The sequence below is a fragment of the Centrocercus urophasianus genome, unplaced genomic scaffold (genome assembly GCF_019232065.1).
Source record: "Centrocercus urophasianus isolate 14NV4802_14NV808 unplaced genomic scaffold, USGS_Curo_1.0 seq_11, whole genome shotgun sequence".
NCBI classification, from domain to species: Eukaryota; Metazoa; Chordata; class Aves; order Galliformes; family Phasianidae; genus Centrocercus; species Centrocercus urophasianus.
The window spans coordinates 25,024,363-25,051,551 of NW_024884253.1; the positions used below are offsets into that span (position 1 = coordinate 25,024,363).

A 27,189-nucleotide genomic window follows, 5' to 3' on the forward strand; every position below is an offset into this window, starting at 1 on the left:
AACAAAAACACAGGACAAAATTTCGTGCAAACTTCTAGTCTGCAGAAATGCCAATTAGCAGTGTTTTCCAGCAGCCAAGGCAATGCATATATGTGAGTTATCTTCTGTTCCTCTGAGGTGCACGTTTACCAGGGAAAGCTTCCTCTTTGCTTAATCATCTTGACGATGGAGTTTACATTTCGTAGGCTCAAATTTACACTCATCCAGAAGTCAACCCATACCATACCATCCCTTTCCCTTTCCAGTGACATTCCTGGGACTCACCCTTTGGTGAGCTGCACAACACCAATTTTGTATTGCCTCTACATGTACAAACCTGCACTTTATTATTAAAGTGGAGGATGCTGCAGATCCTCGTGGTAAATATCCATCCCAGTGTAATCTGGGCTAGCAGAGGACAGTTTTCTGGCTGCAGTGGTAATACTGTGACTATTTCAGTTACTCCTAGCAATTGTCTGGATCTCCAGATATGAATCCCAAATGCAAATTCCGTTGAAAACAATTGAAACATTTGTAATTTTTAAGGACAGATTGGTTCTCATACAAGTCAGGAACTCCTGAAATTCTTGGGGAAAAAAAAAGAGGAAAAAAAAAGACAGGAAAGAATTTAGGTACTGTTATTGCATTTCGCATAAACACTACCGTAGTGAAAAATTCTGTATGTTGAGATGATTTAGACCATCTTTGTTGTTTGCTTTGAGAAATAACAATGCATCTTCATTCATTTTTAACTTCTGGTAGCATCTTGGTGAAGTTCTTTCATAGCAGTGATAGAACTGTAAGTATATTTCCTTCTCTTTGGCTCATGATGGGCGTGTCCTCTGGATAGATGAGAAATTATTTCTGGGCCAACAACACAGATAAAGCACACCATGCCCAGCCACATGATAGATGTTTAGCCAGATGTAATTTTTCTAGACAGAAACTGATCTTTATTCATAAGCAAAAATAAGTACACCAGTCCTGTAATTTTCAAAAAAAAAAAAAAAAAAGCACAAAAAAAAATGATGGCGGAGCAAAGGGTAGTCAAGAATTGTAAACTGTGTGAGACTAAAGATCCAATTATAGCAGTATAGAGACCAGAAAGTAAGGTTAACCTTAATTATAGACACTTCTTGAAAACAAGTTATTTTTCTTGGCTTTTTTTTTTTTTCTAAATTAGAATGTAGTGTATTTTATATTTATGTTTATCACTATCACAATCAAGATTTACCACCTTAAAAGACAGTTTTGATACTTAAACCTCTCTCTACTTAAAAAGTTAAATAGAGCTGTATGACTAAAATGATGAAAAGAAATCTCCTATTGGACTTCCAAAAACTAAGAATTTTTTACAGTTCATGCCATCTAAGAAAATTTTTCTCTTTGCTAAACAACTCCAAACATCTCTGTAGCTCCCATCAGGTCATAGGTTTTTGTCTGCTCAATACAAAATATTTTGGAGGGTTTTTTTGCATATATAATTGATACACCAGATTTTTATTCAAGATGAAGTTAATATTTATTCTGATGCTGCTACATATAAATCAACTGCTTCAACTGAAAAAAAAAATAAAAAGCATAGTAAAAGATGTAGAACTCTAATCGTGCAAAAAAAGAAACTGATCTAGCTGAGTTAAAAACTCATGAAAGGATTTCATACCCCAAACAGTTCCTCAAAGAGTGAAATGCCAATAGGTAGACTTACCTTTCCCAACATGTTTAGAGCAACATTTCTTAAGTTTTGTCGTTCCAATGTCTTTGCCTTTTAACTGCCTTCCTGGAAAATAAGTCACATTTTTAGATAGAAGCGTAGACGATGATTGAGTCTGGCATACGTATATATCATGAGACTGGGATCTCTGACAAACAGAAATATTTAATTTAGTGCTTTAAAAGAGCAAACAGTCTAGTTAATGTTAGTATTTTTGACTTTTTACATTCCTACTGAAATGAAAGCAGCTATGAATTTAATCTGCGTGAGCACTGTATTTCTTTATGGACAAAAGATTGTAGCTAACTTCATGTTAGTAGGTAAAAGTAGATCTGTGTTTTTAAAACCACACTTGAGGCAAGTGTATGTATGTAAACATATGTACATATGTATGTATGTACATAAAGTGTATGTATATAAACTCTTTACATGCTCAACTTTGAAAACTGAATATCTGTCATAAATATCTGCTTCCTAGATGCGCTCAACCTCAAATTCGATATGTGTGGGGAAAAAAAAAACAATACATACTAAAAACTACACATATATTTAGTGATGACTTAAACCTCCTGCCTTGATTCAGTCCCTCTAATTTTAGATGCCTTGCAAAAAGCTGAGTGCAGATTCCAGCTGGCCCAGGCTGTCTGGTCAGCACAGGCTGGACGCTCTTATTCATCTAGCATGACATGACCTCTTCAAATTTAACAGCAAGACTGCAGTACTTCTTCTCTGTATTTAAAAACAAGGTGCAAGTATCCTGACTGTCAAAATTGCTGGGAATTTTGGTGTTGACTTAGGTGATGTTAGAATATATCACTCTCAGGTCACTCCAGAGCTTTCTCTTCTCAACCTGTCCTCTTAGGGAAGGTGTTCCATACCTTGGATCATTTTTGAGGACCTTCTCTGGATGTGCTCCAGCAGATCCACATCTCATGTACTGTGGACTCCACATCTGGCCACAGTACTCCAGGTGAGGTCTCACCAGCACAGAGTAGAGGAGCAGGATCACCTCTCTCACTCAGCTGGCCTTGCTTCTTTTGGTGCAGCCCAGGTTACAATTGGCTTTCTGGGCTGCCAGGGCACATTGCTGGCTCATGTCCAGCTCACCATCCCACCATTACCCCCAAGTCCTTTTCAGCAGGGCTGCATTCTATTTTTTCATCTCCCAAGTTGTACTTGACAGTGGGATTTCCACAACCCAGGTGCAATACCTTGCATTTGGAGTTTTTCAACCTCATGAGGTTCACCTCTGCTCACTACTTGAGCCTGTCTAGGTTCCTCTGGATGACATCCCATCTCTTTGGAGTGTCGATTGCACCCTACAGCTTAGTGTCATCAGCCAACTTAGTGTCATCAGCTGAGGGGGCAACCAATCCCTCTGTCAATGTCATTGATGAGGATGTTAAAGAGCACTGGTCACATTACTGAGCCAGTACGGTTGATTAATGCATGTTCTAAATAACTTCTTGAATTTTGAATTTATCTTGTCAAAAATATTTTAGATTTATCACAGACTCACAGTGTGCACTTCACACACACTATAGCACTGTATCATAACAATCTATTGCTGTATTTTTAAACAGTTAGCATTTTCCTGCATGAATACTGTACAGTCAAACAGTAGACTCTGTAGATGCCTCAGTAGATTATATAAATCTTAAACAGCGATTTACAAATGAACTGTCCATGCTTTGAATTTTGAAGTATAAAAATACTGCTGTTTAGAGAAATCCAAATATTTTACACATCTGTGACCTTTAATTTTATTTTATTTTATTGTTTCATTGCAAAGACAGCAAAAATGAAACTTGTTATTTCACTGATTATATATCAAAAATAAATGAAACTAATTCTTAATATAAATCAGAATTTCATTAATAAAATGATGCTGGAAATTGATTTTTAAAGACTTTTCTAACAAAATAAACAGAATTGTGAACTAGCAAATCCTGTCCTGTCCTGGATCTATGAAAGCAGTTTTCTTTTTGCTTCTTATCATTTCATTTGGATTACTCTTCCCACAAAGAAAATCCAGTTCACTGCTTATAGTATAAATATGAAGTGGCAAACTAGTTAAAGTTGATGAAGAAGTGTGAACATTTTGTCATGGTCTACCCACTCATATTCAACATCATTTGAAGATTTGTAAATTCTCTTTTGCTAGGAGTGCTTCTTGTCTATTGCTTTGTGTTTACCCTGCAAGGCAGAGAATAATCTCAGGAATGGTAGATTAATGTGCAGTAGGGTTTTTTAAATTTACATTTCTACTTCTCTACATGACAAAAATGATATTACCAGCATAATGATGATTGCAGAATCACAGAATTGCAGGAGTTGGAAGGGACCTCAAGAAATCCAAGCCCCTTGCTAAAGTGCTTACCCTACTATAGGTCACACAGGTAGGCGCGTCCAGATGAATCTTGAATATCTCCATAGAAGAAGACTCCATGACCTCTCTGGGCAACCTGTTCCAGTGTTCCATCACCCTTACCATAAAGAAATTCTTCTGCATGTTAGTACTGAACTTCCTACGTTCAAGTTTTAGTCCATTACTCCTTTTTCTACTACTACACACCACCGAGAAGAGCCTGGCCTCATCTATTTGCCTCCCACCTCCCTACAGATATTTATAAATATTTACCAGATCCCCTCTCAATCTTCTTTTTCTCAGGCTGAACAGACCCAGGTTACTCAGCCTTTCCTCATGCAGGAGATTCTCCAGGCCCTTAATCATCTCTGTAGTCCTCCGCTGGACTCCTTTTAGGAGATCCTTCTCTTTTTTGAACTAAGGAGCCCAGAGGTGGACACGGTATTCTAAATGTGGTCTCACCTCTCAACCTGTCGACCACAATCTTTTAATGAGCAAATCTGATTATGCTCTGATAAGCAGATGGCAATTTTTTCATCTGTCCATTTAAATGTACTGCTTGGTCTGATATATATATATATATATTTGTCATTGAAAGGACACAGTACTAAGAACTAGATTAAGAAATCAGAAGACAAAAATCCTCTCTATACAGAGTATGAAATGGACTCTAGTAGCTGTTTGTGCTTGACCGTGTTGCATAAGCTCTCTGAACAGAGAAAATTCTTGGTAATTCACTCTTTCTTCATTTCTGAAGTCTCTGAAAAATCTCCTGCTGACTTTTGACCATTACTAACCTCAGATACAGGAAGAGCCGCACAGATGCTGAACTGTGAAGCAAAAGTCCCATCTAATCAGGACTGAGTCAGATCAAGCTGGTGGAAGTGGAAAGCTGCTTCTGTCCATCTAGTGAAAAAGTTTTCTCGGTCTCCAGATAGATTTAATCAGTACTGGACCTTAGTATTAGCTGTCTTTGTGAATTAGTGTCATGACTGGTGCAACATAAATGTATGCAAATCAACTGTGAAAGCCACAGTTTTCCCTAAAGACAGCAAATAGACAGCAGGTTTGAAAGGCCTCCAAAGTTTTGATTGGTAGGCACAGGACAAAAGTAGATCAGAGAACTGGCAAGGACAGTCTTCCAGTACCAAAAGATTTGAAATGCACGTGATTCATTCAGATCTTATATGTGCCCAAACAATTATTTTACATCACTGATTTTTTATTTGCAAGAACTACAGATTACTTGTAAAATAAATCTGATTCGACAGCCAAATGATTGCAGTCTATGTGTTGGTAAAATTAAGTTTACAGTTTCCATACTCCTTCTTTCCATATTGCATATGGAAGCACATACCATGTCTTAGTTCAGATTCTCCTTCTTTCTCTACTCCTGATTTTGGAAGGTTCTTAAAGTTTTTTTGAATATAGATATCTGTAAAGGTGAGTGTGTCTCCTAATACACAGACAGACGTGTCAATTTAATAAATGTAATAGAAGCTAGGAAAAATAATGGTGCAGAAAATCACTTTTACATTTAGCATCAGTTTTCCATGGGAAGTTGTGGAATTTACAGTCATTATTCAGATGCATGCACAAAATACAAAAGAGGAAATGGTTGTTTCTACAGCTTAGTATTTCTGAAGCTCGTGATTTTCTATCTGCACATCATATGATACAAGGCTGATCTTACTGCTCAGCTTATTGAAAACTTGTTCTCAATTCGTCCATAAAAATGAGGTCTGGAGTGAGATGTAAATTCATATAGTAAAAAAATCATTGGAATACATTATTCTGAAATCTCCAATACTCCCAACTGTACATTTTTGTGTAATTCTCAGTTTTCATCTGCATTCCTCCTGTAAATGGAGTTCAGCCTTCCACACACAGCTTTAAAAAACTCCTAAAAATACCAATGATTCTTCCTGATTTACAGGAGCTTTTCATTAACTTGAGTAATTAGTGGAGCATAATCAGAGTTGCTACCAGTGATTGTGACATCACCTCGTAGCCCAGAAATTTTTCTGATGGGACAGGTGTAATTATGCAAAAATGCAAAACTGCTAGCATTCACATAGAGAGAAGCATTTAGAAATTCAACAGGTACTTCTGAGTGCTGTAAGAATCTCTGCCAGATTTTGATTGTTTAAGAAAATAAAGTTCAAAGCCATAGAAAACAATATGGCTCTATTGTTAAATTCACTTCTCATTTGTCATCCATATTAGCAGTTCTTCAGTCTGTCATCTCTGAAATGTCACCTATATTGTGCCTTGCCAAAACTGTGTCATAATCATGTCTTCACTTCTTCTCAGGTCTCTTTCTGTAGCCTCATCATTTGTTAATTTAATGGATTCATTTATTTGAGTTGACAACATACAGTCCAGCCTCAGCCTACTAGTGGTTTCTCTGAATCACAAAACAGCATAAAGTATGAATGTCACTAGCTGTCCACATACCAATCAGTTCACTGAAATCAGACATATTCCATATTCACAAGTATGCTGCTTACCTCATCATTTCCTAAAAATAAGTTATGTCCCCCATCAATCATTATATCTGTTTCCTTTCACCTTTTCCTAGTTTAGTTTCCATCTCAGAAGTCAAATCAGCCTGAGGAACCACTTCAGTCTCACTGTTTCTCAGCCAAAAGAGCATTGTGCTAGCACAGATCTTTCTATTCAGCCCTGCTCCTTGCAATAGCTAAGAGCCAGCATTGCCTAGTTTTTAAGCTTTACCACTAAGATCACAGGCTGCCTATCTGACAGGCAGGTTTCTATGCCTTTTTTTTTTTTTTTTTTTTCCTGGAGTAGCATTTATGCTATTCCAGAAACAGGGAACAGTCTCATCTTTCATCCAGCAAGATCATGGAGCAGATCCTCCTGGAATCTATGCTAAGTTATACAGAGAGCAAACAGGTTATTGGTGACAGTCAGCATGGCTTCATGAAGGGAAAATCATGCCTGACAAATTTATTAGGGATCACAGCCCTGGTGGAAAAGGGAAGAGAAACTGATGCCATTTACTTGGATTTCACAAAGCATTTGATACTGTTCTGCACAAGATGCTTGTCTCTAAATTGGAGAGATGTGAATTTGACAGGTGTATCACTCTGTGGATATGGAATTGGTCAAAGAGCTGCAGTCAACAGCTCAATGCACAAGACTAGCAACTAGTGTTGTCCCTCAAGAGTCAGTATTGGGATTGCTACTGTTTAATACATTTGTTGGTGACATGAATTGTGGAATTGAGTGCACCCTTGGTGAGTCTGCAGTTGACACCAAGCTGCATAGTGCTGTCAATTATGCTGAAGGGAGGGATATCATACTGAGAGACCTCTTCAGTCTTGAGAGAGACCCATGCAAACTTCTTGAGGTTCTACAAAGCCAAGAACAAGGCTCCTGCATATGGAGCAGGAATACTGGCTAGGTGACAAGGGCGCTGAAAGCTGCCCTGCTGGAAAGGACTTGGAGGAATTGGCACATGAAAAACTGGATACAAGGAGGGATATGAAGGTGATCAAAGTGCTGGAGAACCTCTGCTACAAAGATGGGCTGAGATATCTGGGGTTGTCTAGCCTAGAAGAGAAGGCTCTGAGCAGACCATATAGCAGCCTTCCAGTACCTAAAGAGGGTCTTTATCCAAAGGGTAGCAAAAGGGCTTGGAATAGCCAGTTTAGTTTCTAAACTAAAACAGAGTAGATTTGCATTAGATATAAGGAAGAAATTCTCTACTATGAGGCTGCTGAAACACTAAAACAAGTTGCCCAGAGAATGTGGATGCTCCATCCCTGGAAGTGTTCAAATCCAACAGTCAACTCACCACCACCATGCCAGTTAACCATGTTCCTCAGTGCCACACATGCAAATTCCTTGAACAACTCCAGGGATGGCGACTCCACCACTTCCCTGGGCAGCCTGTTCCAATACTTGACCACACTTTCAGAGAATACATTTTTCACTAGTGTCTACCTTGGACATCTCCTGTCCCAGTTTAAGGCCTACGTACAGTCCTTTTTTGCAATTGCAGTTTGTTTTCAGATACATAGGTATTCAGGTCTATTTTTGTCTATGGTGCAATGATTCCTGGTCCACAGACCACGAACAGCTCACTCACACCACAGTCAGAATTTCAGTGTTCTCTGGGAGACTACCTGGTGAGTTGCCTTGTTTTAGGTATTGTAAGCTGCTTTTAACTTATTCACATAAAAAGATATTAAAACTGTCATAAATTTGTTATTTGTCTGCAAGATTGAATATGGCATTTGCAGTTTCAAGGCAATCCTTCCATTTGCATGCAGTACACATTATGGAAAAGAAAAAACCCATGTTATGCAAAGCTGACTTGGATGTGTTATATATATCTACCTCCAAGTGCAATTGCCGAAATATACCATCAAACTCTGAATTCTATGAGAAAAGATCATACACTTTATTTGCAAATGCAGCGTACCAAAACATTTCTGATTTCTTGGATATGCATAAGAGGATCCTTATGTTGCGGAAGTGTGAACAGATGAAAGGGCAATGAAAGTAATTGTCCAAAAATCTTTCCCAATCTGCATTACCATACCAACAGTAGTATTGATGTAGTCACAGGCTGAGCAGTTTTACAGAGCCTATTTGAGGACAGAGTTCCTTCCTTCGTAGCTTGTTATAAAGGAAAAACCACAGGAAACTTCTTTACTTGCAGCCTCCTACTTTCTTCCACTGTGGGCTGGCAAATTCAGATATTCAAATTCAAATCCCTCATAAATTTCAAATGAGATTTCCAGATCTATTGCTTTTTTTTTCTGGTCTGTTTTGTTCTTCAGATAGAACACTTTCCTACTCTGCTTCTGGAATACTCAGTAATAAACATGCAGAGATATATAGAGGATTTAATACAGAAATAATTCTCAATGCATGTTAACAGACAGAACCTGGATAAATACAGATTGATTCTCAGATAACTCATTAACCAGTGTTTGATCTAGTTTGCAAAACATTTACTTTCTCCGCCAAGGATTTATTGATGTGGATAGAAGTAAATGCATTTGCCCATCAACAGAAAATAGGATCTGAACAGGCTTGTCCTTTATCAGATTTTTTTCTGAATACTTGCAAAACACAAGAGATTTATAATTAATTCTCCTTATCTGTTTGAGCATGCAAAATTAAAGGCATATTTTGACAACCATGGTGTTTTGTATCTCAGATCATGAATATTCCCGATGTAGACACTAGAATTTCTTGCAGAGTATACTATTAAATGTTCATACATGTTTACTAGTGTGAACTTTCTGAGTTTAAATCCATTAAATTCATCTTTCATTGCTTTTTTTTTTTTTTTTTTCCTTAGCAGAACACTTCCGTTCAAAAAACATGTAAATGATGCAAACAGGCAACAGATGCCACTTGATGGGATGCACCTTTCTAAGGGTGGAAAAGTATTTTTACGCAGAACTTAGCAGATCTTTAAACAGAGGTTTAAACTAGACTCAGAGAGGAAGAGGGACAAATCAGGCTCCAAAAATGAGATGCCAAAATTTGAGTAACTCAGTGCTTGTGAGATTCTTCAGTCTACTTGACAAAGTGCTGGGTACAGTGAAGCACATTTGTAATTTTTCTTCATCATTGCACACAGCATAAGGAACAAGCAAGATGAGTTAGAAACCTTGGCTCAATCCCAGAGTTAAAGCTCATGAGAAGAGCCCTGTGACTGTGTGTCACAATAGATGTTTCTGGGCTCTATAACATGGACAGGAAGGGCAGGCAATGTTGGGAAATGCTTTCTGTGACAGCGGGAAGTTGTACGGAAGGAAGCTTGAGGTTGGCAGTGATACAGTTGAGTGCCTCTTGATAAGGATTAAGGTATGAGCAAATAAAGTGAATGTCGTGGCAGGAGTGAACTATAGGCCACTCAGCCAGGATGACAGCAGTGAATTGTTCTTTAAGCAACTAAGCGATACCTCCAGATCAGCCACCCTTGTACTTATGGGTTATTCCAGCTTGCAAGACATTAACTGGGAATACCACGCAGCTAATACAGATCCAGAAGATTCATAAAACACCTTGATGATAACTTCTTGGTACTTGCTGAGGTATCAAACTAGAAAAGGTGCTGTCTTAGATTTATTGCATATAAACAGGTGGGTGAAATGCCAATTGGAGGCTGACTTGGCCATAGTTGTATGAAGTAGTTGAGTTTAAAATCTTTGGAAATTTCAGATTAAAACTACTACCAAAACTTCAGCTCCGAATGTGGGGAAAACAGACTTCAGGCTCCTCAGGGAAACTAGGCAAGATAACCTGAGTAACTGCTTTTGAAAGCATTGGCTGGTACCACCTCTTAAGAGTACAGGAATAGACAATTCCAAAAAGTAAGAAGACATGCAGCTGGAATGGAAGTTTGGTTTGAATGAGCAGGAATCTTTCTAGAGTTTAATCAGAAAAAGAAAGCGTATGGCCAGAGGAAGTGAGGTTGGACAACATGGAAGGACTACAGAGATAATGTTTGCCATTCTTAGGGAGAAAATTCGTAAAATCAAAGCTCAATTACAGTTGAATATAGCTAGTATTGTGGGGGACAACAAAAAGGGCTTTTTAAAATATATTAGCAGCAAAAGGTGGACTAGAGATAATATTGATCCATTACTTGATGAGGATGATCAGCTCTCTCATAAGTTCACAGATGAAGCAGAGATGTTTAATGCCTTCTTCACCTCTGTCTTCAACACAGATGAGCTGGAGGATCGTGATTGCAGTAACAATAAACTCTTGACACCAAATTAGTAAGGGATTTGCTGTTCCATCCGGATGCATGTAAGTTTATGGGTCCTGAATAGATTCATCCCAAGGTACTCAAAGAACTAGCTAATGTCGTCAAGAGACCTCTCTCAATTATTTTTCAATGGTCTTGGGAATCTGGAGGGGTCCCAGTTGACTGGAAACTGACAGATGATATCCCAGTTTTCAAGAAGGGCAAGAAAGAAGACTCCAGCAATTACAGGCTGTTTTAGTCTCACTTCAGTGCCTTAGCAAAATTATGGAAAAGATTTTACTGGGAGTTATTGAAAAACATCAGAATGACAATGCAGTCATTGATCACAGCCAAATCAAGCTCGTGAGAAGAAAATCCTGTTTAATGAATTTAATCTCTTTTATGACAAGTTTACCTACCTAACTGACCAAGAGAATCCAGCTGCTATAATCTTGTTGGGTTTCAGCTAAGCTTTCAGTATTGTTTATCCTTCTGAACAAAATGTCCAGAATACCACTAGGCAAAAGCATAATGGAATGGACTGACAGGTCAGGTTCAAAGTGCAATAGTAAATGGGGTTACATCAGGCTGATGGCCAGTTACTATAAGGGTTCTGCAGGACTCCATTTTAGGGCCAATGTTATTTCATCTTTTTTATAAATTACTTGGATTCTGAACTTGAAGGTATACTAAGTAAGTTTGTGGGTGACACTAAAATGGTTAATTCCCTCCAAGGTAGAGAGGCCTTGCAGAGAGCTCTGGACAGATTGGAGGGCAAAGCAATCACTTAACTGCATGAAGTTTAGAAAGAGCAAATGCTCAATTCTGCACCTGCGACAAGACAACCCTAGATAGACATCCAGACTTGGTGATGAGAGTCTGGAGAACAGCACTGTAGAAGGAATCTGGGTATTATGGTCAATGTCAAGTTGAATCTGAGTTAACAATGTGCTTTGGTAGGCTATGAAGATCATGAATGGTCTAGAGTGCAAGACATATAAGGACTGACTGAAATCCCTTGCTTTGTCCAGCTCAGAGCAGAAGAGGCTGAAGAAAGGCCTTGTGGCAGCTTACAGCTCCTCACAGGGAGCAGAGGGCAGGTTCCGTGTTAGAATTTTACATGATACAAATAGGTGTAGTACTTTTACATACCAATACTATAGTAATGTATATTCTTATGGATTAGTGTATGTACATGCAAAGTCATGCATAAATAACCAACATTTTTTACAAATCATTTGTAACATATAGAAAAGAATCATTCAATAGAACAAAGTGAGGGCAAAAATGTTAGGGAAAAAAAATGCTAGTTTTATTTTACTTCTCTTTTCAAGGCTTTGTCATTTCCATTCTTATGTCTACGTGTAAATTAATGAACCTTGCAAGTCTCACAGCTGCTACAAACCAATGTTGCTACAACAAAAACCTAGCAAGTAACTCAGAAGAATTCCCCAGTGTTTTACCTTCACACGAACAGTACATCAGCTTTGAAGAGCAGCTGCTTACAGAGAAGGTACCTGGCAACATCCACCAATATAGAAAGATTTAAGAAGGAACACTGAAGAATGCAGAAATTCTATAGGCATTTTAATTTCCCAAGGTAAAATTTCAACCCTGCATCTGAAAAGATTATTCTTACATAAGGAATAATGGTGTTTTTAACGTCTTGAAGTTTTTGAGAGGATCTGAGTTAAATCAGTAAGTAAAAGCATGTATTTTGGTGCTAACTTAAGCAAGATGCCACTGTGTGATCACCCACTCCATTTCCTACCACATCCTGAGAAGTTCTTGATCTAAGTATTGCTTAGCTGGTGAGATCTGACTTAAGGTATCACATAAAGCTACTTTGGGGCTATATATTGAGACCAAATGCTGAATTTAGTTTCTTACTCTGGACAAAGTAATCTATCCAGAGGGGAAAAAAAAAAGAAACAAATATTTATTCTTCCTAATCTCCTCTGGTTTAGAGTAGAACTTCGAGTCTGTTATCAGAACATTTCTTAAGGAAAACATTCTCTGAATTTTTTTTGAGAGCTTTTGAGAGCAAAACCCCATAGTCTATTAGGACTAGTCACCCAGTGGGAGACAGAAGTCACTGTAACTGAATTAATATGAAAAGATTCTTTTAAAAATCAATCAGATGGAAACAACTGTGGAAGGAATCTAACTGGACATCTGTCTACATCATTGTGACATGAATCAGCTTTTGAGCTCTGGAAAATGTAGAGCACTTCCACTGCCTGATAGTCATTTTATATTTCTCAGCTGCCCATTGAAGGCAGAAATATACACTTGTACTCTCCTTGCAAATGTTATGTAAAATTTCTAGATGGGGAAATCAAGCTTATATGATAAGCTATGTGAAGGAGTGGAAGATGGGATAATATGTGTGCACTCCGATGTGTGTGTCTGTACATTTTTTTTTCCAAACAAACTGGCCAATGTCATCAAAATATGAGCAGAGCAGCTGCTCTCTTTAAAAAAAAATGTGTATATAACCTTAATGTTTCAGGAAAAGCAAAGAGATTTCTAATGGAGAATGTAGCTATTCCTGTAGGAAAGAGAACTGCAGTTGATTGAGAAGTCGTTATTCATAGTGGGCATCCAGGGCAAAATGTGATTCAGAGACAGCTCACAAGAACTGACTACGATTTATGAAAAATGCACACAGTGAGAGAATAAGGAAATTAAGATGGTACAGCTTTTCAATGGGAAGGGTCACTGTGACCAATGACTAGTGTTGTTGTTCAACTCATGTGATTTTAGCAATCTAAAAACAGGCCTACATTGCAAATGTCAAATTTTCTCTACTGTTAACAGTGGGAAAGAATTGTGCAATGGCCTCTTTCTCCAGTCCTAATTTATGTGTCTAAGATTGACCAAATGAACTGTGTATGTTTCTTCACACACTGGAAAAGGAACCTAGTCGAGTAATTTAAATTAGAAGTCAAACTTTTAAAGAATAAAGATTGGGAGAGAGTGGATGAATTCCATACTTGGTGTTTAGAGAAGGATATTTCTCATCTTTGATCACTGTTTCACCTTAACATGGCAACATTCACTGGCCTCAGAAGCTAAAAAATAGTGCAGTGCAGTGCAATGCCGTTGTTTAAGTTAAAACCAGGGAAAGGCTCATGAACCTCATGGCAAGTTTTCCATTACCTAGAAAAGCCAATATACTTTTTCTGAAAGGTATGTTTTATTTCAGTTGGAAGCCTTAGTTCAGTTTCAAGTTATTTGACTCAGGGAGGAAATTATGATGTAGAATCTATTGCTACATAGTACAAGTTAGTCAACTGGACTATATGGCATTTTGGGCAAACCATTAGTTATTACTGTGATTATTTCTAAAGAAATAGCAACACATGTAGTCTGAACCTACATATTTTGAAAAGAATTTTCTCGGATTTATCAGTCTCAATATGGTAGAACCATAGTTTGAAATGGTAGGTCAACATTTTCCCTTTCATGACATCATAATCATAATTCATCTAGTTTGAAGACTGCTGCTATTTACACAGTTATTCCTGCTACTCCCCTCTTCAGAAATAAGAACTCCAGTATTGACAAACCATATCAAGTAGCAAAACACAAGAAATGCCCTGAAATCCCTGTCTCGTATGTGTAATATGTTGGGGGTGGGAAAGATGTTGAGCAATGACTGCAAGGCCAAATCTGGAAGGACAAAAACCAAACAAACAAACAAAAAAAAATTGCTGTTTGGATTTAGATATTATCAAAATTTGTTTTGTAGACTAAGGTGGCAAAGCATATGCTTGTGTATCCAGACAGAGCATTAGTTCTTTCAGTAGCAGCTCTGTAACAGTTGTTCTATATAAGAAATATTACATATTTTGCTTCTACTAATTTCTCAATGACAGTCAAGTAGAGAAATTGAGAAATAAAAAAGTATTGCATTAACACATGTGCAGCCATCTCAGGATCCCTCTTTAAAGTGGTTGAAGTACAATACAGATGGGTTAGACAGCTGTTAGAAATTAGTAAGGAAAAATGCACAGTAATTTAAAGTACAGATATTCCTGCAAAGACAGCTAATGTTTGTATATTACATAATGGCTCACATTAGATATGACTCATACAAACCAGGATTTATGTAGCTTCTCCATTAAAGGTTTTTTTTTGCACTGACTGTAAAATTCTGTCTTTATTTGAAGGTAGATTTTCACTAAGCTATCAAATGTTTTAGGCAATTATTTCCTTTTGATTTTACTGATTTTTACCCTTCATCCTTAGCAGAAATTAAAATATATTTCTTTGTTTAATTCCTACTGTTCCTTTCTCTTAGATTTATATCCATTATTAAGGCATTGCTTCAGAATGCTGCTGGCCTTGGGAAGCTTCATTTTCATTGTAGGCTTATGAAAACCCTAAGAATATGAATGAAATTCTCTTTAGATTTCCCTTTCTTACTCATTTCTGTATAAAATACAGCTTTTATTTATGAAGCAGTAGTAGTCACAAAGATCTATTTTACCTTCACATTCAAGCAGCAGAATGCTGAAAGGTGTGGAGTTGGCAAATATTGCATGAGTCACTATCACGCTCCTAAGTAACAACAGATTAACCTTAAGGAAACGACATTACAGAGAATAGTGAAAATCAACTAGAACAATAGAAGGGAAAGAAGGAGAGGGGGAACAGAAAATCTTCTGAAACAGAGAACACTCTCAGCCCCCCTTCCAATTTGGTTATGTTTGTTTGGAGGACTGTGCAAGTGATGAACTTGCCATGTGAACCTAACATGAAAAATGTACAAAACCCAATTTAAGTGTACTGAAGTACACATCTCAAAATTTGTCACATCTTTGAGGGCCAAGGATTGTGCCACTTCAGAATTGAAATACAGGTCTGATCAAACCTCCCTGCTATTATAACCAACCCAAAGATTTGACAACTTTTCTAATTTCAGAGTGAGAGTGGGGAGAGAGGGTTCTGGTTGGCTTAGAGAAACAAGATGTTCTCTCTAAAAAATTACTATCCACTAGAAACGTGTAGTAAAAAACAGGTAGATGTGCAGCTGTTCTCCATGCAGGACTTGCCTTATCACTGTTTCTCCTGGATGGCCTGTAGTTCCAAAAGAACCTGCAGGACCTGCCCAGGTGTTGGAGCTGAGTTTCATGAGATTGTGAGAGGCTGCAAATATTGATTCAGAGGGAGACTATATACTATGATTTTCTTGCTAAACACTGAAAGGTGTTGCCTTTGCTCATATAGTCAAATAATTTTTTTGAGCACTATGTACTTTCTTTCTCCTCACCAACATCCTGGTACCTCTGAAGGAGGAGGTGTAGAAAGCTGCAGTGATATGATAATACCTGTTGTGTTCTCTATGGGCTGAGACATGAAAGGGAACTCCTTAGATTTTCTGTCTCCAAAGTCCCCTAGAGCAGCTCAGCTCAATTCTACCCTGTTGAAATGGTACCAGTTACAATGAAAAATGAAATCTGTTTAATTTCAGTCTCAATAGCATTAATGCAAATGACTACATTTGCTATTTAAAATATTGCTGGAGGTTATATGCCTGGTATTGATGCATGACTTTCCACAAGGTTTTCAAGGTCTGGAACCTTCTGAGGACAGGATCTTATTCAGATTTTGATGAAAGTTGCACCTTCTGATCATGCAAATGACAGTTAAGATTCACACTTGCGTGTGGCTGATGTATAGCTTTTCAAGTCTGGAAAGAACCATTAGATTTTGTAGTGGAATAATATCATTCTCAGAATCATAGAATCATAGAATGGCTTTGGTTGGAAGGGACCTCAAAGATCATAAGGTTCCAACCTCCTTCCTTGAATAGTCCTTGAATAGTCCTTGAATAGTGTTGCCAACTATCAAAACGGGCACTAGATCAAATCATTCCAGGGCCTCACTCTACTTGGCCTGGAATACAAGATTGGATGGATTATTTACAGACTTCTTTTCCTAGCAGAAAGTACTCTGAACTCTATTACTACTTGACGGAAGTGACTACTACCTTTCAGAAAGATATTAAGTCTTGAAGTAGGTGGTATAGTTTCTCTTGCTTTTCAGCAAGAAATACTCTACATGCTGCATATTTCTTTAGTAATGGACACACATGAATCTTTCTAACCATAAAGCTGGCAGAAGTTTAGAGTAACAAAATGCAAAAAAACAAATTTAATAGTAAAAATAAGGCGGTATCACAACAGCAATTCCAATCAGCTTTAGGAGATTTACCTTGCTTTTCACAATGGCTTGGCTTGGCTGTTCAAATGGAAGGAAATGTCAGCTCAGTTCTACAGATAGGTACTAACTATCATGACTTTTATACCTTAAAATCAGCAGTTGGACTAAAATAGGACTGAGAGTAAGATATTCTCATTTTATGTGAGATTCTGTTAATATGTTTTGCTCAACCTATTCTTTTGTGTACTTTTCTGTTTGCAGAGTGAGCAATAATAATTCACTCCCCTTTGAGACAAATGGTGAGGAAAGGAGAGCATACAACTGAGAGCAGGAAAGCTGAACTGAAAACCTGTGGGGACGTGGAAGATTCCAAAAGACACTTTCACCATGTAGGTTAATTGTTCTAATTAATCTTAAGTTTCCTTTGTAAAATGTAAAAAGGGGATCTACCCTTCCCTTCATAGGAAACAGCTGTTCCTTATATTAGCCCAAAGAAAAACATAATTTAAGTACTGTTCCAAAAATGAAACTAATTTCATTTTTTCACACCTCCACCTCTGACAGCAAGTAATGTAATGATTTTTCTATAAAGCTGGATGAATTAAGGTAGTTCAATGTTTGTGATAAAAATATAAGGATGCACACATATACATACAGAGTCTCTCCAGATAGCTTACAAACCATGTTAGGAAACAACAGCTTAATCAAAAAACATTCTGGGTACCAAGATTACATACTTGAAGACAGTGAATCATTTTATAAAGAGGGCAAACTTTACCTAGCCTCATAGCCTTCAGACAACTCCACTACCTTAGGTTACTGAAACAAAAGTCATTGCTATGGAAAATTAAAAATGCTCACACGTTTTATCTCCAGTATAAATGAATAAAATCTTGGACTATGGTCTATGTGAGTATGTAGACAAATGCTTTTTTTAGCAACATGTACATCCCTGCTGGTGATTACAGTAGTTTTCATTGACCTAAGTGCTTTACTGTACTGAAGTCAAAGGTAATCACTGCTTTCCTTACTCCCTGTGTGACCACTAATTGTGTTACAAGCCTGTTACTCACAAAGTCTCATATTTCTGTGAAAACTGGTCATAATGTGACAAATATTACAATGATTTTTGTAATAAAATTACATTTAAGTGACAGCAATCTGACAATGCAACAGATTTTATGTGCAAAAGAATTCCACTGCTGAGCACATAGTAAAGCAACTCTAAAATCAGTTTTCTGAAGTTCATATTGGTAGATGTAATAGTGAAACTATAATAAAAATAAATATTTGATTCACTTTTCACTGAGTATTATTGTAAAAGTTGAGCTACATCGAATTTAACAGAGCCAGTTCTTAAATCAGTTTTGAAATCTTGCTGCCATGGAAAAAAAAAAAAAGGAAGACACTTTCTCTAGGAACTTTCTCATTCTGCACAGCAGAGATTTGATAGCTATACAGAAGATAAAAGGTAAAAAAAATCCTCTCTCCATCTCAAATGTTGAGCTTTTAAATCTAGGATATTTCTGCCATTCACTGACATTGACCCTCATCTACATTATGCACATGTGCAACTTATGTACTTAAGACACTCTGTTGAAAACAGAGGAGGACAAGCATAGAAGCAGTGAATTCCTATATGATTGGTACTGAAAGCTTGCAAAATTTTGTAGTAACAAATAATTACAGCTTGAAAAGCTTTCCCAAGGTACAGTTTCAGAATTGACGTTCAGAACTATTATTAAATCCAAGCAGAGTGAACCTGTGTAATACCTTCCCAATTTCAAATTTATAATTAAAGTGAGATGATTTTATGAACATTATAATTTCATTTTTACACAAAAATTATTGTTTGCATGTAAAATGAGCAATAGAGAAGTTTATCCAAAACCTAAACAACACCACCTTGAGCAAAGACCATTTAGAAGGGACTGACAAGTGTTTGTACTGTTTACATTTTCTCTGGAGACTTCTTGACCTTAAATTAAATGTCAGCAGTGAATTTGAACCTTTCAAAAAGTTTTGAATTTTTCCGCCTAATTGATTCTGAAATGCCCAAATAGTTTTAAAATCAACTGCAAAAGCACATTAACTGGAGTTACACAACAGTGTAGAGTCATTATGGCTCATAAAGTATTTTTCCAAACACTCATTTGGATGCAATCTTGTGTTTGTGTGGTCAAGTACATTGATGTGGAGCAATTGGGGTCACTGTACCTATGATCTCTTATGGATCAGTGAACTCCTAGTGACTACTATATATACCATCTGTGAACTGTAAGTAGAACATTAAGTTTTATGACAATGAAAAAAAAAAAATCTGATACAGGGAATGAAGTGCCATTGTTTCTGTGGAAATGTATTGTATCATTCCAGAGAGAGTCTGACACTACTAGCAAATAGAAATTCAGTTCAATACCTCAGAGGAGTTATTATCCCTTATGATCTTGGAAAATATCTATCTTCTGACTTATAAATGATCTGAAAAAAATTCCATCAACAGCTTTACAAGGAAATACAGTGCAGTCAGCGTGCTGGGGTCTTTAATGAAATGCTGGATGATGACAAAGTTGAACACTGTCATTGTCAACTACACTGGTATTGAACAGAGAGAAGGCAGCTGAGATGAGGAGATATCCTAATACCCTGCAACTTTATTTGTGCAACCTAGGCAAACAGACTTCCAAAAACTACCTGTGTACCCAAGGCAGACCAAGGAGCTCTTCTAAAAAGGATCAGCATCAGGAACTTAGTTTAAACAGCTTGCATCACCCTCTTGGAGACTCTTCCTGCTGCTTACAGTGCTTAAGGAGACCTTCTGGTTAACTTATTTTGTTAAATTAAGTATCCTTTCAACATCAGTACCACCCTCCTGAGACAAACACTCTTCCATCTATTTCCCTACACTGCAATTTAAGAGCAGCTTTCATGTTGGTTTGCAGATTGCTAATCCAAACTTTGGTTTAGTCTGCCTTTACCCTACAATAAGTACTGGTAATTATTTACATCACAGAATCACAGAACCACAGAATGGCCAGGGTTGGAAGGGACCTCAAGGATCATGAATCTGCAACCCCCCTGCCACATGCAGGGCCACCAACCTCCACATTTAATGCTAAACCAGGCTGCCCAGGGCCCCATCCAACCTGGCCTTGAACACCTCCAAGGACGTTTACATTTACATGATGGAAAGCACTGTTTCTAAGTGGCTAGCTTTAATTGTACTGGTTTATAAATAAACTGTCTCATTCCCTCTCCTAAGTGTATCCCCACATTTACTATTTATTTTTTAATTAATAAATAAGTAGAAATAATATTCTGATTTGGGATCAAAAGCAATTATTGCTTCAACAAAGCGCACTCATTGCAATTCTGTGGTAGTTCATGTGAGCATAAATAATGCACAGGATTGGGAAGAGCTATAAGGATTGCACTAGAAAATTAGCATCACATAAAATGGAATATAAATTAATTTAGGTATCAGACAAGGTAGGATTTTGTGAAACAATAACAATGGTAAAAATATAGCTGATATTGACACTTGACAACTCTTACCTAATCTTGTGAGCACACTGGGTACAGTAGAAACATCCTTGAAAAGCTATGGCCATTCATCCAAGACCTTAAAAAGATTCCTTCAGTATTACAACAGTCCCTAAATGGCATGTAAGTAGATACAGAGGCAGCCATGGGAATCAAGAGTCCTTAGCAGTCTAGGTATAAGAGAGGAAACGAACATCAAAGCTGGATAGGTTGAAATAGTCACAGTCTAGTGACCAAAAATTAGATGTATGACAAATCTCACATCTCAGAAATGGAGCTGTCGTGGCTACATTTATAATAATTACCATTGTAATAACTCAAAACCAGCTTGTTTTTGAATTTTTGATGGATGTTGACATCTACACGCAGCACTGGATTCTTATCATAGGAAATCAGATTAGGCATTGTTGGTGCAGTAGAGGAAATAACTTGGAATGCAGTATATAAATGGCTCATCAGGTAGCAACTTACACACAACACAAACAAGCTTGGAGGCAAAGACAACAGGATCTTTGTCATACTCCTTGTTGAACTTGCTGAAGACAAACACTGTGTAGATCAACTTCTGAGATTTAGGAAAACATTTAGGTCTTCTTGGAAACAAATGAATCCTGCAGATTTCTGTGATTTCCGGGTGGCTATTGTTAGAGCTCTATCTGATTTCATTTGGGAAGTGACTCCTCTACCTAACTGATGATATCAGCTCTTAGAGGGGGCTTTTACTTCCTCTCTGTAGTGCATAGGCCTTCATCTCTGCTTTGTTGCTAGTGCTCACTGTCTCCAGTATTTCTTTAATGACTGATGAACTGAATGAGCTATGCCATGGTTTTGGAGACCCTTAAAGACTTTCATAAAGTACCTAAATTAATATGCAGTGAAGCCAAAATAGTTTACTGGCCATTTCAGAAGTTTTTTGAATGTTTAGCCTCTGCATGTTCACATCAGATTGTAACATCCTTCCACACTTCTTGGAAAAGACAGGCAAGATGATATGAGATGTTCCCAGCTATCATTTATTTTACTTGTCACATTTACTTCTTTACCATTTTATGAAAAGAGATCAGAACCTGTATCTTTCAAGAAACTGCAAAGGTAAACAGCCAGCCAGAGGTCATTTTCTAGGAACGTGACAAAATGGATCCATGCTTGCATTTGCTTTCAGAAACTTTGTTTATTTTCATGTACTTAGTTACACATTCCAGTTACCCCCAGTTTCTGTACCTGCATATTATTAAACAAGAACCATGATGTTGTTAAGTATGTTTTATATTGCTCAGCACCAGCTCCTCTCAGACTACCAAAGTTAGAAGCAATCTGTTGAAAGGAGCACAGTTTCTCATTAGCTGAGGTCTTAAAAGAAGCACACCTGGAATCAGTTTCTTCTTTATCAAAATTCCACTTGTGAAATTGTCTTAGAGGTATGCTATTGCTGCAAAACTGAATGCTTCTTTTCCTACTGTGATTTTAGTTGTGCCAGTAATTAGCTGCCATGATAGCAGGCAAGGAGGTAATCTTGTCTGTAGCCCAACTTGTGACCGTCTACAGTTTCTTGTTTCTTTTTCTGCTGGAGAGGTCCAATACAAAGCCAGTTACAAACTTTTGTGTGGAACTTTCCTTTGCCATGGATTTTGCTTAGATAGACACCAAGCAGGAAAAAGAGTGGCTATAAAGATTTTCCATCTCTATTGTTAATGTCAACGTGATCACTCTTTTAATGTGAATCAGTGGCCCATGATAAGGCACAAGAAGTACATTTCCAGTTTCAAATAGAGACCTTCTGATCAAATGCAAATCTCTTCGAGCTACTTGGAAGTGTAGAATTCAACAGAGCTACATTTTAATTCTATATGTGAGGACCTGTAATCTCACTTTCCAATCAACTTGGTGAGTTTTCTTGTCAGTTCAGCCTTTTGGCTCATCCCAGTTCTAGGTTGTTTCTATTTCAGGCTTGAAATAATCATACCCTGTATTTGCTATGTACATCTAATTTATGGAGTAATACTCAAAAGAATGTTACAGAATAGTGATTTTCAGCCTACTCTCTGGAAATCCCTGAGTTCTGTGAACTGTCTTTCAGACAGTCTTTAAGAAGCAAGAAAAGCAAGTTTCCATTTCCATATGGACGCTTCTGACAGTGACACCATCGTGGAGATCCTTATCTCTGTCAGAAAGATGTAGAAATTCACTAATAAATAAAATGTAATGGCAGAAACTGCTAAAATATGGCCCCTGCTATGAATCAATCAGGTTTTCTGTCCCAATAAATAAACTCCAAGGGGAAAAATAAGGGTTCTTAAATCACTTGCTGGATGATGTAAAACAGGTATTATATGTCTCAGAATATGCTGGTATCATGGTCCGCACTTACAAAATATCACAAATCAAATACATATGAATCATTACTACTTACAATTTTTGCCATTTTGTCATGATCATCATCAATATTTTTATTCCTGCATCATTTTGGAACTGCATAATACTCACTTGCTTAATGCTCATCACTCAGTATTTAACATTTGCCAGAAACCTTTAGCAGATGCTTATAACAGTGACAGTTTATTCCGAGTAAGGAAAGGAGCACCAACCATCATACTGCTTTGGTAAATGAGGGGGAATAGGGAAAAGAAAAACACATCTGATATTATGCTATGAAATCAGTAATATCAAAAGAGGTGCCAGCTGCTCAAAGTAGAATGATTTCTCCAAAAGTGTGTCACTGTTGTATTTTTAAATACTTATTTTTCAATAATGTGAGCAGCAATCAAACTGAGAAGAATGTCCTGAGTTACTATATTTTTTATTCCATTCCTCTTGAAAATAAACTGTTTTTAGAAATGATATCTGGATTTAGGATTGAATTAGGATATCTGGATTGAATCAAAAGGATTTCTTCTTATGTTGCTCCTGTCTTAACTGAAATATGCATTTCTGTCTGTGAAATTCATCAATTAAAAAAAAAAATCTGAACATATTCTGTGGCAAAAGCTCTAAAAATAATCAAGAATCTAGTAACTCAGAAAAACAAACAAACAAAAAAACTAAGCAACTCTGGAGAATTAAAGAAGAAAGATAAGAGAGGTTGTGTTCAAGCGTGGAGAGGGTCAGATGGGTCTCTGACACCAACATGAAGATGTTTCCCATAAAGTAGAAAAGCTTCTTCTATGACTTTGCAATAAAGGTGCAGATCTCGTTTCCATGGCTCATTAACTCTGCAGCACAGCAGAGCTGTTAGGTCTGAGAAGATCAAATAGATGCAGGCATGGGTCAAAGGCTTAGAGACACAAAGCACATGGGAAAGGAAGCAGGAGATGGAAGAGGCAGGGGGTCGGTGTTTACTTTGCTAAGAGACTGAAAACACAGTATAAACCACTGAGATTATTATTCTATTTTATGGAAGGGAATGTTTGTTTAGATGAAGATTAAATTAAGAAATTTTGTCTATGGGAACAAGGTCTTGTGCTGCAATATTATGCCCTGTGGAGGACTGTTTCTCTGTCACAATACTGGAGGTCTGAAAAAAGTAACAGGAAGGACAGTTACATAAATATTGTATTTTTAATTCAGTTTAAAAATTTCATGTGGTCATGTGCTTCCAATCCCTCATTCAAAAAATCTCAGTCAGGTAGCTGTGAACACATTATTTTCTGATTTTAAGATCCCCTGCTGCTTCTTCAAAGCTGAAATTGTTTAAAGAAGCATTTGAGCTCCGTTGAGCTGCTTGGAAAAGCACCCAGAATGAGGAGTGCCTCGGGCTTTATCACTGCTTTCCATGCACAGCTTCTCCATTTACAGAGAAAAAAACCTTTTTCTGCAAGTGCAGAAACCACTGACGGCATCTAATGAGGATCAAGGGACAAATTAGTTCTTTCCCATGTATTTTCTCAATGATGGTAGAAAAGACTGTTTCACTTGTGGTTTTTATTAAGAACACATAAATATGTATTTTTAGAATAGCTACTTTCTGCTTTCTTCTGACCCATTCCACTGTTTAGGCAAACGTGTATCCACTCCATCATTCTGGACAGAATATTGGAGAAGGTCATGCGTCTGTCATGTCTTAATCTGAGCATCAATTATTTCAGTCAATAAAGAAAGAAAGAAAGAAATATAAAAAAAACACATTTTTGTTAAATTTCTTTAATTTGTATATCATGCTGGTAAGTGAAGGCCTGCAATTTCTTTACTATAAGGTGCATTAACTGAGTACAGCTATAGAGAGAAGGCACTTTGAGATCATTTCTGATATTTTAATGGTGATCTGCGGTTTTCTTTTTTCTCTTTTAAATACTAGCAAAGTAAGGCAGGACTGAGCATGAGTCATAAAAGGGAAAGCAGAGTGCAAGCCATGTTTTCAAAAGCAATTCTTGATGATAAATGCTTTGGGTTCTGATTACTGTTTACTGTCTTTCAGGACTCAAAATGGAGCATCCCTAAATCGCTGTAGCTGCCACATTTCTGGATACTGTTTCCTGCTTTATCTGCATTACCAAGAGAAATTACACAGGATAAGACCCAGAATGAAACCCTAGCCCTCTGGCCCAGGCAGGGTGTTTCCAGGAGTCAGCAGAAAGCTCATTATTTGCCCTTGCAGCAGTGAATGAAGAGAGCTGACACTGCGAGAACCATACAGGCCAAAAGATTAATTCTGATGAATTTGTGCATGTTGAGAGTTGTATACAATCCTTCTGAATCCCATGTTATCCTTTAGGCACACAGCTCTAGTTAAACACCCTTTCACAGCTCAAAAGAGGCCTTTCAAGACTCTGCTGGGCCGAGTCCCTGAACTCACATTCCAGTTGAATTTGATGCTTCTAATCTGGACATTGGTTCCCTGTCTTTTCCAGTGCTCAAAATGATGCATATCTTGGCAGAGCCCACTTTATCACTGACAGCATGTTACAGGGAAAGGAGTGAGCTGTGTCCTACCTGCTCTGCCTTCAAGCACATCTGTACCAAGCAGGGTGCTGGGGCTGTTACTTAAAGTATTCATACATGAACACAAAGTCTGGCTGATTGTGCATATTAATGTGCAATGTGTTCAGGTGTCTCATGCAAAGTATTTATTATAATTTATTATGCTTTTTCTGATCTTTTATGAAACATCTTAACAACTTGGGCTGCTAACATCTGAGAGAAACACTTCTTGTCAGACATCTTGGCATTTCTGTCTTGTAATTTTCTTCTTTTCCATTGCTAAAAACAATTTCAAAAAGTAGTTTTGCTTCTGAATAGTGCATGCTGTTTATATTTGAAACCATGATCCCTGGCTTTTGACTGAGGTCTGTAAAGATCATAATCCTGCTTTATTAATGCTGATCCTTGGAGTACAGACTCTATCTCTTGTTATTGCTATTGCAAAAGCCAATTAGATTGCATGAGCCTCCAACAGCAATTGCAGAACGAGCAGTAGAAGCTGCTAAACTGCTGGAAATCAAGTACTGTACCTTGCTATACATAATTATGCTGTTGTGATATTTTATATGTGTTATATTTCTGAATTTTTAGGACGAATATTTTATAATTGCATTCAAATTTGTCTTGACATACTCAGAAAATGCTAACTGTTGAATTGTCCGTACAAGACTTAAAGCTCACCTTGTATAGCTTGGGATACCTCTGGCATCAGGCTTTCTGCAAGCATGTTCATCCCAAGGAAGGTGCTCTTGTGCTCACCTTGAGCACCTGAAGTCCAGGTCTTATAAGTCAGTTGGCTGGTCTAAGAGTCCACCTTGCTGAGCTGTAATAAGCAGTAATATCTCTGTTTATATATAACTCTGTGAATTTTTGGATGATACACTGTGATTCTCAGTGCATCCCAAGCAAGAACTGCTGCATGTATTGGTGCACAGCAGAACAAACTAGTCAGGTTTGAGTCTTGTAGGAAAGTTCAGTAATACACAGCCAGACACATTCCTGACTTTCAAAGGTTTTGTCATCTCCATCTCTTCCTGCCAGAAACAAACCAGTTCATGGATCTGTGGGGTACACTGCTCCAATCTGCTACTGGATGATTTAGGGAGCCCTTAGGCTGATATTTCAATGCCTTTGATCACATTTTACTTGTAGCAAGAATATCTCGCTGTGCAGAACACCCTCTCTTGGCCTCTCTCCTGGAGATTTTCTGTTCTGTTCATTGCTGTATTCTGTAATGCAGTCTGAAAAGAAATGACTCATTTGTAGTGTTGGGTAATAAGCTATTGAAGAAAAATAAAAGAAAAAATTGATTGCATTTTTGATAGTCAGAAAATACACAAATTAAAATACTGTACAATGTTACATGAGTTCAACAAGCTAGTTGGATCTGTATCTAAAATATGAACCCAATGAAATATAAATTTTAAAACTCTGAATTAGAATCTTTTATTTCACAGAGTCATTTGTTTGCTTTGGTAACAACAGTAAATGGTGTGGATCATCACTTTCCAGGATTTCATTCCACAGAGTACTTACCATTATTGGCAAGTGTACGGGCAGCAGTTTTCCTCCTTCCTACCAGTGTTCTGTTCTTCTGTGGGGATACCCTATAGACCCATTATCTGCTGTCACCATTTGCACGTGAATTGGAGCTAATCACTTACACCAGTGACTGGCACTGTTTGTTTGCTAAAATACAATTTTGGCACTGTTCCACCACTGTACTTAAAAGACTTCCAGGAAGAGAATATCTTTGAGGCA

The 27,189-nt window shown here is 37.5% G+C and overlaps 2 long non-coding RNA genes across 2 annotated transcripts in view; one reads left to right on the plus strand and one right to left on the minus strand.

The window, feature by feature from the left end:
- LOC122155298 overlaps nucleotides 1–26,758 on the plus strand; it is a 64,771-nt gene extending 38,013 nt beyond the window's left edge. The window contains exons 2-3 of the long non-coding RNA XR_006167226.1: nucleotides 17,233–17,360; nucleotides 24,926–26,758. This is a non-coding gene — a long non-coding RNA (uncharacterized LOC122155298). The remainder of the gene's footprint in view (nucleotides 1–17,232; nucleotides 17,361–24,925) is intronic.
- Nucleotides 1,687–27,031, minus strand: LOC122155299. The gene is made up of 3 exons (XR_006167227.1): nucleotides 26,965–27,031; nucleotides 26,110–26,251; nucleotides 1,687–1,759 (listed from the first exon to the last, which is right to left on the minus strand). It is a non-coding gene; the product is annotated as an uncharacterized LOC122155299 (long non-coding RNA).
- Between the last annotated feature and the right edge of the window lie 158 nt (nucleotides 27,032–27,189).